Here is a 14,236-nt window from a genome sequence, read left to right as displayed (position 1 = left end):
GGTTGACCTCACAGATTGCAAGAACCTTGTCAGCTTACAATTCCTTGTTTTTTAGGCCCACAGCACCTGATTTTCCTAGGTGGTCTCTCATCCAAGTACTAACCAGGCCCGACCCTGCTTAGGTTCCAAGATCAGATGGGATCTGGCTTGTTCAGGGCAGCATGGCCATAGACTAGGCAATGCATTTTAAGGTCATTGGTAATACGTGTTACATAAAATTCTAGCCAATAAATTTTAGCAATTATAGTCCCATGGCCGCCGGAGCATATTACTGGCTATATTCTGACAAGATCTTCTGGAATGATAATGTAAGAGGGCTGTGACCAGCAATAGCTCACAGAGATCACAAAGATGTAGCTTCACAGAGGGTTTTCCCAAAGCTACATTGCCATTTCCACAGGCTAGATGTACAACAAATCACACATATGACAGTTTAAAACAATATTGTTAGCTTGAGAACTTACAGTAATAAAGGTGCTTATATATTAATATACTTTTAATATTTCAAGGAAAATAACAGTTTGAGAGAAGAATTTATAAGTTGTTTCTTTCAGGCCATTTTACCATTATTAAAAAAATTTCAAACCAAGTAAAGTAATAAAGAAACATGTACTAAAAAGTTTTCGTAAACAGTATTTTTATAATTTATAAAAATTAATTTCAGGGTGGCTCCATAGTGTAGTGGTTAGCACGTCTGCTTTACACGCAGAAGGTCCTGGGTTCACGCCCCACGGGGAGCAACAGACCATACCCCGGTATGCCAGGCCCCGGGGTGCATGCTGAGAGCATGTGGGAGGAGACGCCTCGCCTTCAGAGATCCAGTTCTTAAGGGGAAACAGCAACATCATAGGTCAGGGGTAGAAGGGGTTGTGGGGGGGAATTAAAGAGGGAGAAAAAAAAAATTTCAGTTTCAATATTCTAATCTTACACAATCTTTCTCTTTAATCTTGTTTTTAACAAGAAATTTTCATGGAGCACATTTTATTCACAGTCAGCTTGAAAAGCATATTAAATCATTTTAGGATGCTTTAATTCTACTATTTGAAAAGTTCCTGGCTAGCAAAGGAGAACAAAGGTAAAAATGGAGCCATGTCAGGGAAGAAAATTCATTGTCAACATGTACTTTAATAGTGGCAATGTTTGATACAATATTTCATTTAATTCTTGCAGTCTCCCTGTGAGGTAGTTATTCTAAAATAAAATACTAAAGGTTTTGGTACTAGAGTTATTTGCGATTACCTCTATAAAAAGCAAAATAAATTAACAAGTTACAGAAATATTAGGAATGCTGGCTCTCAATGTGAAATATTATAAATATTATGGATTATTTTTCAAAAAGATATTGTTTCAGAACAATATTTTATTTCTAAATTACTGAAATGCCACAAACACAACATACTACCATTTCAAAACTAGATTAGCAAAGTAATAAATTGAAGCCAAATTGCCTTCAGGATCGATGAGAACAGCTACTAATAAAATTAGACTTTAAAAAATCATAAAAATAATAAGAAATAACAAACATAACTTTCTAATAAACTGTAAAAAATAGAAATAATCAATCTGTTTGTTTTAATTGCAAAGCACTTGAGGAATCTTACTTTGTTTTCTTTCATTCCTATTCAAATTGATTTCTTTGTCAATGGCTCTTAGTGGTCACAAGCCACCAAAAACAAACAAGTAAGCAAACACTTTAGACTCAACATTTCTCTTTTTGCTTGCAAATTTTCACGGATTATTTTTAATGTTCAGTTCTTCTCAATATAAAAATATCTTCTCTAAATATCTACTACTGAATTTCAATGGACATTTACCAAAGCTTATATTAACTACTTTTATGTTTTAAAGTGTTTTCTATTTTGTTTATTTTAGAATCCCTGATTATACTTCTATTAATAGTAATCATTGGACATATATACTACCAAGTTTTTTTTTCATAGAAATGAGGCAAACTGTTCAGCTAGATTTAAACAGACTGCTATTCACCTACTAGAGTTTACCATTTACCAGTTCCAGCACAATTGGGTACAATCCAAATAGTTTGAATCTCTTCCAGATTATCTGAATCAAAATTCCTTCTAAGATCTGAAAAACTGATATTCATTTCTGTTTCGGAAACATCTTCCAGTCACAGCATTATATTTATTAGTCTTAAGAATTAGTGTAGAAAAAGATATAAGTCTCAACTTTTGAAATTAAGAACCATCAAGCAATTTTAAGTAGTTAGCGTTATTGAGTAACAAAAAGAGCTCGTCTCACCAGAAGGCCGATATCTTTATTTCTATTACTGGATTCTAAATGATAGGAATATCTTTTAATGTAAACTTTTTAAGTGAATACTAGAGCTCATTCTCTAAACAAATTTCTTCCTCGACTCATGTGCAGTGGTGGGGTGGCATATGTAAATTTATGGTGAGATAATTGGGTTCTCTAAGAAGGAGATAGCCAACAGGGAATTAGATATGCAAGAGATTTATTGGGAGTAATATCAGAAGAGGATGAAGGGAACAGAGCCAGAGAAGACAGGCAGAACCTCAGACCGTGATGCATGCCTAACACCTGTGAAGGAGATGGGGAAGGAGGAGGAACTGGGTGGGAGGATTCATGGACTGCAACACAGTTACAGAAAACATTTGTCCAGGCCAATGGAGGTTCTCGAGCTAATTCACCTGCTAAAGGAGTCCTGGGTCCCCTAAGAAGGAGCCTGCACTAGTGTCTCACTATGCTCAATCATTGGCTAAAAGCAACTTGTGAGAACCATATCCTCAAAAGCATAGTCATATATGCAGAGAGAGAGACAGCAGCTAGGGTTGTATGTCAACTATGCTTTCCAAAGCAGGGGATCTGAGTTTTGCATTATTATGACCTCTACATATAGAATTCCACAAGGTTTCTTAACTGAGGGTTATTAGCAACTGATATAGCTTTTTATTTATTTCCTAAATTTCATAGCCTTGATTTTTCCTTCTCCTCACTTTCAAGAATAGGCCATTTAAGTTCCTTCTTTCTCTACAGAACAAGTAGATGGCACTGATGGTATATTGATGGTTGCAGATGCCTCTACTTTCCAGTACAGATTGAAGAGAAATGTTTTGAAATGCATTTCTCTATTATGTAATGAGTAAATGAATGTAGAGTTCCCCTACATCTACATTAGAGATGTCGACAATGGTACCTGCCATACCCTGGACTTCTCCAGATAAAGCTAGTTGGGAAAAAGAAATGGTTTCCTGATCGAGGGCAGCTATTCTTTTGCATCGTCTACAATCTAGGAGGATAATTTTGAACAGGAATAAAGGTCTTGTCAGTTTAATTCTGACTTTAAACACTTTGAATTGGGAAACTTCACAACATTAAAAGGTAGCTACAGTATCAGTAGCCCCATTGGACAGTTAAGAACACAAAAGCTAGTTATTTTCTGAAAGTTAAAAAATAGTAAATTAAAGCCAAAGTTTTGAACCCTTTCAGACCTAAATTTAGAGCTCTTTCTGTCACAACGCCAATCCTTTCTGATTAGTGATCTCTCACTTTGGCCAGCCCAGGAAATCTAGCTCTGTAGAATGTGAAGGAGAGAGGGTTCTTGCTGAAAGAACGGACTGGCTCATGAATGCCCTTTAGATAAAGGAATATTCAGGGTCTTTAGATCTGGTAAACAGTAAAGAAGCAAACGGGCAAAGACACTAAAGCTATTGAGGGTGAAAAGGGAAGGCTCCTCCTTTAGTCTTCTTCACCTTAATAAAAGCTAACTTCATCATTCTGGTTAGTTGCTCAAGCTAAATACCTTGGGGTTGTCCCTGATTTCTACTTATAATTCGAGCACAAATCTTGTTAGTTCTTTCTAAAAATATATCAAGTTTATGGCTAATTCCTAGCATTTCAAAAGCTCTCAGTGCAAGAACTAGCTACCATTATATCTTGCCTGATTAAATAGACTCTTCGTTTGCCTTCACATCATAGAGAGATCCTTTTGAAATGTATGGAAATCAGATAATTCCAATCCTTTGTTTGAAATGATTGAATGGCTTACCATCTCTTTCAAGTAAAAATCTAAAATCCCTAAAATGGCCTACAAGGTTACATGAAATGACCAGGCACTACTTTCCAATCTTTATCTACTTCCACTTCCTTTTTCATTTTTCCCACCTCAGTCACTCTAGTTTCCTTGCAATGTGCATTAATACATCATACACACTCCAGGACACAGTTTGTATTTGTTATTCCTTCTGCCTGAAGGCTTCCTCCTGATATCTTTATGGAAAACCTATTCCCTTTCTTCAGGTCTCTGTTCAAATATCAATCTATCAAGGGGATCTTTCCTAACCTACATAAAATCTCTTCACTCTTTTTCCACTGCAATTGATAATGCTGTACTCTGCTTGGCTTTTCTCCAAGGCTTGTGAAGATAATTATTTTGAACAAATCAAAAAATTAGCCTCAGATTCTTTGTCTAAATTTTCTATTAAAGTGTTACCACAGTTAAGTATTTTTTATATAAGATTTTTAATGGGTAAAACCATTGTGTTAAAAAACAGAAATGATGTTAAACAAACCCTTTCAAATGCATGTTCTTTCAGTATTCATTTTTACTTTGATGAAGTTCCATCTAATTTTCTTAAAATGTCAATATATATGGGGCTAAGTTTTATTGGGGAAAAAGTAATTTGTGAGATATTTTGTTCAAGTGAAATAAACTCCTTAAATATTCTCATTGATTCAACCATTTAATTGACCATATATGCAAAAAACTCCCATTATATTCCACTTTATAATTCAAGCTCTAGTTTAGCCATTCAATGTGCAACATAAATAAAGCATAGCCCCTGGTTTTTACATTTTTCAGAACTTCATTGTCTAATCTAATAATTGTGATCTAATCAATAAAGAGGTCTAGCTAAATTATCCCTATGTGGCAGCACAGTTTAAAATGACTTTATATTTTATGTTCTTTGTAGCACCTGCTGTCTTTAAATGATTTTCAAATTGCTTCTGATTTTTCAGCAATTCAGATAACATTTTCTAATTCCACATCAGTGAAGTTTAATATTATCATTTATATTTCTCCTTTGCCAAAAACTGTTCTGGGGCCATTTAGAAGAAGACTAGTTTGTTCTTAAAATATCTTGTCAAGCTAACTGGCATAATTGTCTCCTACCTATATCTTTTGCAAGATGGATATGTGTATTCATATTTCCAGAACCTGAACTTATACAATATTTGTTGTAATTATTAGATCATAAAAAAAGCAGAATAACCTACAGTATTTTTTTAAGGGGAACTAAATTATATCCAGTTGACTTTGGATATACATAAACTAATGACAGAAAATGTTTGCTAATCAGGTTTTCCGTTCTTTCCAAATAGAAGACTTTTTTAAAGTACTGATGTCTTAACAACTATATCATATAATATTAGTTATAATCTTTAAGAACACAAAGTTATCTAGGTAACTTAGATGTTTTTTTATAACACATGGTCTAGTAGTATAGAATCTATTTTCTAATACCTAAGGGCTGATTTCCCTATTTCAGAGAAGACAAGGGAATTTGGTAAGTCAAGAAATCATTTAGCAATTTTAATAAACCATTCATACTGAAGTAAGTTGTACAATTTCTTTATATTTTTTAACTTGTCAGTTTATGTTTGCAACATCAAAAAAATCTCAAATTAGATTTTTAGATAGTGATGAAACAGATGTTTATTATGACAGGATACTTGTCCCTCTATACTGAGGTTTGAATCACACCATTTTATATATATATATATATCTCCCACTCCCCAAAATGCCATGCTATCTGTCACCATACACAAAATAAATTCAAAGTGGATCAAAGATCAAAATATAAGACCTGAAACAATAAATTGCTAGGTACTAAACTCATGGACTCGTTTTAAAGAGGATTTTATAAATCTGACCTCCAAGGCAAGGGAAGTAAAAGCAAAAATAAACGAATGAGACTTTATCAAACTAAAATGCTTCTGCACAGCAAAAGAAACCATCAACAAAACCAAAAAGGCAACCAACTGAATGAGAGAAGATACTTGCAAAAGACATCATTGAAAAGGGGTTAATATCTAAAATATATAAAGAATTCATACAACTCAACAACAACAATAGCAAACAAACAAAACAAAAAAATCCAATTAAAAAAATGGGCAGAGGACTTGAACAGACGCTTCTCAGAAGAAAACATACAAGTGGCCAACTGACATATGAAAAGATGCTCAATTTCACTAGCTATTAAGGAAACGTAAATCAAAACCACAATAACTTTATATTTTTATAACTATCTTTTAGTTTTATATCTCATCAAAATTGTCTCCTGGGCTTTTAATGAATACTTGTACTTTTCCAGAAACTAAGAAGAAAAGACATATAAAAAAAATTAAACAAAGCCCATTAATTAGGAAACTTACAATCTTCTTTGTTATTATGACAAAGTCAGAGAAAATATTAATTATTTTATAATGTGAAAATTTCATGATACTTTCTGTCAGTATTATATAAAATATTTTCAACTTGGGGAAAACAATTGATAAATTCAGAAAACAGCTGTTAGGAATTTTTCATGAGGTTCCTATTGCTTCTTAATGATTTCATTATTTTTCCTTAATTTTTACCAACTTATGAAATAACGCCATTTTTAAATAATCGAAGTAAGTGTAAAGTGCTGTACATTAGGTGGTTAGCAATAAAATATCTAAACAAAACAACTATATAAAAGACAAAAAACAAACTATGTGAATAAAATAATCAATTTTATACTTTAATGTTAGATATAGTTTGCTGAAATGATATAGAGAAGAAAATTAGAAAAGAACATATGGTACATTAGAATTCATCAAGAAAAGGAAATTACTCTAAAGATTAGAGAAATAAATGGAGAATAAGCTACCCAACTTAGCTAATTGGTCAAATTTATTTTAAATTTAAAATCATTTTGAGAATAAAAGAAAACAATCAGCATTACATTCAGACTTTTATTAAAACTTTCCTATAGAAATGTATTCTTTTATATTTGTGTAGGCTACACATTTTAGTTATTGTTCATGGTTTCACTTACAAAGAATTAAGCCATAGGTGATGTAGAAAAAAAAAAAAAACACTTTACAAAATGTCATTCTCACCTGAATTTATTCTTATTATGTTCCTTATGAAATGATCATTTTCCTAACTCTGTCATTCTTAGGGGAATTATTAGTTGGCATTCTACTATAAAAAAGAACTTTCCCCTTTCCTTCAATTTATTTGTTTGTTCGGATTTTCATGTTAATGTGTGATTCATTAATTCTTTTATGCTTTTGTTGTTTTTTCATTAACCAGATCTCTTCTCATTAATTCATAGCATCCTTGGGTAGCAACAAAATAATCATTTGGAAAAGGATAACAGAGTTATCACTCTCTTAAAATATTTAACATACTAAATATAGCTCAACAAATATAAATCTTCCCAATTATATTTAATTTTACAAGACTATACTCCCTCTGTTAACTTGATGGTGTAAACTGCATTTTTCCCCCTCGTATATCTTGTCCTGCTTCACATCTCTGCTCTTCTCAACACTTATTAAAAATACTCATTGTGTTTTAACCAATAATTTTCACTATTTATTTTGAATATTACTTTTCCATGTTCAGTCCATGTGAGATTTGTCAAACTGGTTCTTGTGTCATTTGTACATGACAGTTCATTTTGAATAACTGTATATTTTCTAGCACAACAAAATATTTCAGAATTACTTTGTACTTTCCTTGTAATCATCCATTTTTTCTAAATATTTCTGTTTTGTTTTTAACAAGGAACAGTATTTAGGAAATGAGATATAGTTGTAAAGTGTACTCATTGTGACAGGAATTCTCTTGCTTCTATCTTCTTTCAGAGTATAAAAGTAGGAATTATGTCACATATATTGAAGGAATGAGCAAATGAGTAAACACTGATATTGTTGGGAATCAGAATTCTTACTATGGGAAAAAAGATAAATAAATACAGAATGTAGAAAGAAACTATTATATGTAGTTGGCATTAACTATATCAATAGAAAGAATCAGTGTTTTAGAAAATGTCAGATATATCAGTTTTCTTATTTAATAAACTATTTTTTCCCTCCATTCCTGTTGATATGAATGAGATTTTTGCAAGTGTGTTTAACAGAACACTATTTCCACAAGATGCTTTAGGGATGAATAAAGATTTGGTAGTCATTAAGTTTGGAAAATAATATGTTCTCTGTCACCCTGGTGGAGATAGATCAGGCACAATAACATTTTAAGGCTCCTAAAAAGTCTGACAGTAAAGGACCTTGTCTAGCCAGTTTCCCTAACTTATTAGAACAGAGAATCTTTTACCCCTTTTGAAAGGGGAAATTCAATTGAACTGGTATTATACAAGATGCATTTTAATAAATGCTCTTCTAGATTGTTACTATAGAATATATTCTCGAGTGGTTCAATATGTGTTAAGCAGTCCTATATTGTGGCTTAAAAACCATTTATACAAAACTCTTTAGCACAAAATCCAGGAGACAAGTCTCTGTTTCCTCGGTCCTGAAGTATTTGTCTTTCCTCATGTAATAATAACAATTTCAGTATAAGAAGACTTGAAATTACAATATAACAAATGTTATTATATATTTGGAGGCTATATTCACTACACATCTTCCTCTGCTGTTGAAAAAATTTATTTCAGCCTTGGATGAATAAAAAGTAGTTGGAATTGTAGAAATCAAAGTTAATATATAATATAATTATTGCTAAAGGCTATGCTCATTGTCTTATACTAATTAAAACTCTTTATGTTCTAGATAGACATATAATTTCTATTGTTAGATATGAGGAACCAGATCCAGCCAATATTTCTTAAAACTACATAATATCTTAATAAATGAGAGAATACACAATTTAGTAATCTAGCTTTTTTCACTATTTGTTTTTCTCTTGGTTTTATATAAAGAAATTGGAAACATGTTAAAAGCTGCATAAATCATTCTTTTGAATTCCCTCATCTCTAAAGCAGAAAAGCTCTAAAATTAAAATATGTTAAAATTAATTAGTTGATATATGTACTTTTGCATGATTTTTTATATCGCCTTTATTTAATGTAAGCAATACTATTTCTTCAATTAAAAAAGTATTTATTCACTTTGCAAATATTCACTCAGCCCTTTCTATTTGTTAGGTAAACTGTTAGAAGTTTAGAATACAAAAATAAAGAATACATGGTTCTTTCAACAAGATGCTTACAGAATAAAAAGAAAGAAAGCATGTAATGAGATATATGAATGAACAATGTCAGAGGAGCCATAAAAAGGTGAATGCAGTATTACAAGGTACAGAAAATGAAGAGATTAAGAACATCTATAATGTTTGTAAAATCAGATGATTTTCTGAGTAAATTTTCATCAACAATTTCACCCTAACCACACAGACTAAAATTTTGTGAAAAGAGGGACCGACTGTATTTTAAAACTCAGAAAAACACTAGCATGTAAATTAGAAAATTTCACAAACAGGAATAACATTGCATTTCCTTACATTATATTTAGAATGGTGGCAGAGGTGATTCCTTCATGGTAATAGGACTGATGCAGTGGAAGGAAACTGATTCATTATTGTGAGACTTCATATGTAGCACCTTTTCCTATTTATTCAGTCCTGGTTCAGGACAGGATTGAGAAAGCAGAGAACTCCATAAACTTCCAACTCAGTTGCTTTAGTAGCAAGATAAAGATGTTGAACTTTAAGTTTATATATCTAATCATAACTCCATTAATTATGAACAGGGCAGAATATAAAAGAGGCATGTCTAAACAGGGGTGGGCCCCAATAGATCACTGGACTGAAGAAATTCTGATTCTGATAATCAGGTCGAAATAAAAATGTATTGGCCCCTTGTGGGAAAAGACATAAATAATAGGGAGGCTGACAGAGTTGGGAGTTTAAGAATGAGAAGGCCACGTGCCAACTCTTATCTAGTCCTTTCTCCATTACCATACTAATTACAGGGAGCTGTCTCTGATTTTCCATGCAGTAACACGGGAAATCCAAAACCTGTACTCACATCTCCGCTTCCTTGTTAAACTGCAAGCACACAAAGCACAGAGCTGAATAATCCACCTGGAGAAAGGCACCTTCACTAGGTAGAGTTAACAGGTCTTTGTTTTTGCTTTGAAGAATGGTTCCTGAGCTAAGGGGAAAAACATTCCATAAATCTAAATGAAATTCCCTTTGGTGTGAAATGTGTGCATAAACCTGGAAGAAGACAATTTTCATGTGATTTGGAGTTTTCTGATGAAATTTTCACGCTGTTCTAGTTTGTTCATTTCCCCTAGGAATCTTCACAAATGAGCCCATGTGAAGCAGTTCCCAGCAGACATTTCACTTCATTAGCTGTCCTTTTTTTTTCTTGTGTCTGATTTTTATCCTTCTCTTTCAAAACTCACACAGCCTCATCCCTCGTAGCTATGTGTTAAGTCAAATTTTCATTGCATTGCTCTCCGAACACCAATAGTGGAGATGGGATGCTCATTGTAGTACATGAGCTAAATACTCTGGGATGAATTTTTCATCAGAAAGATAACTTGAATCCACCTAGCCCAACATCTTTATTTGCTAGATGAAGAACCTGAAATTCAGCAAGTTTAGATGAAATTGACTTTTCTATTCCTACTGAACCTAGCAACTTGAGGCTGCCACTATTTCTTCTCTTGTTTACTGTTAAAGCTAACCTTAATGGTACTATTGCAGTTAGATTTGCCCTCTTCAATCTTCTCTCCATATTGGTAAATGAGTATTCATTCAGACATGCAATCTTCATGCCATAAAATCTCTAAGGCTTCCCATTGCCTTAAAATAACCCTGCAATTACAATTAAAAGTCTGAGTAGCCTGGTGGCTTAAACTCTACTCACCTCTCCTTATGTGTTGTGCTATAGCTATATTGACCTCAGCATGTTCTTGCCTGCCTCTGGCCTTGGAAGTACTGATCTCTTGCTCTGCATGGACTTTTACTTTCTCTGTACTTCTCTTATAAGACCCCAGGTCAGAATTTGAAAGTCACTAATACCTCCTCCATACTGCCTCCATACTGCACACATCTTCGCTCTTCCCCTACCAAATACCACAATACTAGTTAGCAACTATAATATGTATCATAAATATTTTTAAATGTATATTTATCCACTAGACTGTGAGCTCCATTGGGCAGGGTATTTATTTGTTCCCGCCAATTGCTGTAAGCTCTGCAATTAGCAACATAAGGACTCACAGTATCTGCCTATAAAACAAAGTCAAAACTGGAAACTAATTTTCCTTCTTATCAGTTTAATGCTCTTCCCATTACCCCATATATTTAATCTCACTTAAGTCACCTATAATTCCACAGAGACAGTCTGAGCATATTCAGGTCCCCAGCTTCATTTATTGCCTCTTTAGTACACTGCGGTTCCTGTTTGCAGAATTACCTACTGTCCTCTAAAGTGCCACCAGATTCATTACTTTGCTCATTTTCTCTGAAAAGGTCCTTTCAAGGGTATTTTGCCTTTGTGTTTTGGCATCAAGGGCTTTTTTTTCCTTCCTCACTGGAGGATTTATAATCCTGATTTTATCACTGCTGCCATTCAGTTTGTTCCCAGCCTCGCCTCAGAATACTTATGTTATACTCATCCACCTCATCATCTTCCACAAACTCTTTTTCTGACATCTTCTTCATCATCTTCATCATCTTTTTCCTCGGCATATGAAGAGTCACTGTCTGCCTCCTGCTGTTCCAGGGAGTGTGGAAAGCAGAAAAGGGAAGTTGTAGATGCCGCCATAGTATCTTGTTTAAGTTTCTCCAACAATGCCTCTTCAATGGCATTTTCCAGCTAAACAGTCATTAATGCCTTTCTTTTCTTTTTTCCCCTCAGCTCCACCTTCTTACTCAAACAAGGCTTTCCTCTGTCTCTTTAGTGTAAGTTTTTAAATTTGAATTAGGTACTGGGTGATCTCGGTGAATCTCTGCTTACATTTGTGTCAAATGAAACAGGGCCAGAAAATTAGAGTTTTATGTATTTGCTTCAGTGCCTTCTCAGTTTTTATGAAGCTGGACCAGTTCCCAGGGATGTCTAGGAAAAGCTGCTAGCTCTATAACTTTCATGTACAAGTAACACTCTCCTTTCTCTTCTTTGGTAGTGGCATACTGACTGTTTGCCAGGGGACAAGACAGCTGATTACACAGTCCAGTCAAGTTATATTTATTTCTGCAAAAGCTCAGTGTCTTGGTTCTTATTTTGAAGGAATAAAATTGCTTGTTTCCTAGTGTATCCCAGATAACATCATCTGACTACATGGTGTTGGTGGTTTAGTATGCATACTTGGCCAGATTCAGGAATCATTGATCTATTTTAATTAAGTATTTCTAATAGATTTATGAAAAAAAAAAAGTATAACCAAATATTGTTGTGTTTATTGCAAATATTTATCCTACTTTGTTCTTCATATTGACTTTTGATATTAAGAATTATTGTACATGTTTATTGCATATTATCACTCTTCTTTGTATATTACTTATATTATCACAATCCTCACAACAGCTCATACAATTGGATACTGTTATCACCCTCACTTTAGATATATGGAATCTAATGCACAGAGAAATTAAATAACTTGCAGTAACAAATTAGAATTCTAACTCAGATGATGTGACATCAGAGCCTATGCTTTAGTGGCAGTATGTCATGCTGTCTTAAGATCTAAATTAATCATAAGATGTAATTTTTTAAAAAATATATACTTTGTTTCAAAATTTGTTATCATTTTTCAGGTTATTTAGAAAACTATTGACAGTTCCAGTCAAGATGGCAGGATAAGTACATGCTGTGCACACCTCCTCCTATGACTATATTAAAATTACAACTAAATTATGAAAGTCAATCTGGAAAATGATCTGAAGACTAGCTAAAAGAACTCTTATAACTGAGAATATAAAGAGGAAACTACCTTGAGATTGTAGGAAGGGCAGAAATGCAAAACAGGCTGGTCCCACATCCTCGTGAGATGATTGAGCATTAGGAGATATATCTTGGCTGTGGAGGCCTCACACTGGGGCTCCCCAGCCCAGGGTTCCAGTGGGAGGAGTAGTCCTCACAAAATCTGGCTTTGAAAATCAGTGAAGATTCTGGCCATCCGGGTGAGACAGATGGTTACTAGAAATCCAGATGTCCCCCTATATGGCAAGTGCACAGACTCACTCACTCACAGGCACCTACCCTGAGCTCTGACAGAAAGACAGCAGCTGGGATATACCAGAGACATATAAGGAAAGACTGAATTGAGTGGCTTTGGGACAAGGGCTAGAAGGACAGCCACCACTGTCCCTTTGTGAGCCCACTTTCAGGATAGTCTAGGTGAGCACCATCTTGCCGGGATTGAACCCTCCCTAACACAGCCAATTCTGAATCTGCACTGGCATGGTGAGATCTCACTCCACCCCGGTGACTCCCTGAGATCCGACCTACACAACCAATAAATTGCCTGGTGGTTACTGGACATCCAGCCCTACCCTGTACTCTCAGCAGCAGGTTCCTTTGACAGCAATCAGTGGGCCTTCACTTGTGCACTTCAAGAGACACTTTCAGTGACAGACAACCAGTCTTGGCCTAGCTGCAGTATATCTTGAACAAATCTTGGGGGTCTGTGGGACTGAGGCAGGTAGCAGCTAGCCTCAGTGTAAGCTGAGACTTTTGCAAGTGGCCATAGGCTACAAATCTGAATCTGCACCAACTTGTGGAACACAACTTGTCCGCCCCCTCCCCGGTGACTCCTTGAGACCTTGCCTCATCCAAATCTGGTTCCCCTGAGGATAGTTTAGCTGCTGAGTTTTACTAGCAGCCAGCAGCCAGCAGCCAGCCTCGGGTCTTAGGGTGTGCTGAGCCTTTCACTGAGCTGCCCCAGGCCTGGTACTGATAGTAGTCAGACTTGGTTAGCCACATGTCATATCCCACATAACTCCAGGTCCAGTTCAGGCAACAGTCAAACACAGATAGTTTTGTTGCTCCTACCAGATAGCTCCGGGCCAATCACAGCCAGCAGCTGACCTTGGCTTTCACCAGAGCCCCTACCAAAGGGCTACAAAACCAACACACTTGGAGACTGGTGTTAGACCTCAACATAGAAACATCTAATTAGCTCATAAGTGACACACCCAAAGGGCGGTCTCAATAGACACATGAACCCATTGAGGTGAACCAAACTCCATGGA

General features: G+C 34.9%; 2 pseudogenes; both read right to left on the bottom strand.

Annotated features, from left to right (window-relative positions):
• Positions 1 to 54: 54 nt before the first annotated feature.
• On the bottom strand, positions 55 to 173 carry LOC111741541 (annotated as a pseudogene).
• Positions 174 to 11,498: 11,325 nt separating this feature from the next.
• LOC105293896 lies at positions 11,499 to 12,325 on the bottom strand (annotated as a pseudogene).
• Between the last annotated feature and the right edge of the window lie 1,911 nt (positions 12,326 to 14,236).

This window comes from Pteropus vampyrus, unplaced genomic scaffold, assembly GCF_000151845.1.
Source record: "Pteropus vampyrus isolate Shadow unplaced genomic scaffold, Pvam_2.0 Scaffold79, whole genome shotgun sequence".
Classification (NCBI taxonomy): domain Eukaryota; kingdom Metazoa; phylum Chordata; class Mammalia; order Chiroptera; family Pteropodidae; genus Pteropus; species Pteropus vampyrus.
Note: the sequence above shows the minus strand (reverse complement) of the source record. Positions and strands in the feature narration are given on the sequence as shown.